The sequence below is a fragment of the Penaeus monodon genome, chromosome 34 (assembly GCF_015228065.2).
Source record: "Penaeus monodon isolate SGIC_2016 chromosome 34, NSTDA_Pmon_1, whole genome shotgun sequence".
NCBI classification, from domain to species: Eukaryota; Metazoa; Arthropoda; class Malacostraca; order Decapoda; family Penaeidae; genus Penaeus; species Penaeus monodon.
Genome location: NC_051419.1, coordinates 29,210,628 through 29,211,750, shown reverse-complemented (window position 1 = coordinate 29,211,750; position 1,123 = coordinate 29,210,628). Strand labels below are relative to the sequence as shown.

Genomic DNA, 1,123 nt, shown 5'->3' with positions numbered 1-1,123 from the left:
AAAAGAAATGTATGTTGTCTTGTTTGCTCACTTGAGTTCATATTATTTTAATCATTCTGGATTGGAAAACATCAAGTAACCTAAGAATATTATTTGAAACATTTTACAGTTTATGCCAGAAGTATTTGTGCTACATTAATACACATTAATTACCTGGATTTTGCATTACTCCTAGAAAGTCATTACTCACTAATAAAAAACATAAATTGATGCATACTCAGTCAGGAACTACCTTTAGTCAATCCAACCCCAGCATGCCCATCTGAAATGTAATCTCTTATTCTGTCTGTAGTCAAGTGTCAAACAACGTTACGGGGGAACACACCATCATTATGCTGAAGGTTCTTGGGGAGAGCAAGGAAGCACGAGGGGAGTCATGGCTGGCTGACCTGTGGTTCGACTTCAGGAAAAGGCTTGTTGCTCTGTTGGGCTCTGCATTCAAGAGCTATGACTGCAAATTTGCCCTCAGTATCATGAGCAATAATATTTACAAGAGGAAAGGGGGAGGTAGGTTGAGGGACTTTTTGAAAACTTTATGATGAATTCACTTGCTGCTATATAGGGATTAATTTCAAGGTCATCTAGACAACCCAGAAAGGAGTTGTCTTTGCTTCTGGACAAGCTAATTGTAGTTTTTCTGTTAAAAAGATTGAGAGTTATGCTGTCTTTGGAAGGCTGTAGCTCAAGAACTAGTAGCATTGTAGCCATAAAGCGCATGCCAGTATAACACATGTAGACACCCATAAAAGCCATTGTCTTGGCATATATAGATGTCATACAGAATTTTAGCTCACTCTTGGCTCATATAGATGCCATCCACTGTTAGGTTAATATTTCTCCTTTTTCTTTATGAATTGCTTTTATTCTTATTTTTGTTATGTATTGACTAATGAAAATGATCCAGTTTTGATCTTTACTTGAAAATGTCTCTCCATTTAGTGCCAAGTTTATCAGAACTGGATCTGTACATGACCAGCGGAGACCTTCAGCGCTTAGAGGAATTCCTCCACCACCAGTGCGAGTCTCCATTGATTGCCGACATTCTGCCCTCCATTGCAAGGCTCTACTTCCTCTCCAAGATCCCAGACTTCAAGCTAAAGCCAGTGAAAGCAGTAAGGGTTTC

General features: G+C 39.0%; 1 pseudogene; it reads left to right on the top strand.

The window, feature by feature from the left end:
* Positions 1-1,123, top strand: part of LOC119594873 — a 10,251-nt pseudogene that overhangs the window by 6,375 nt on the left and 2,753 nt on the right.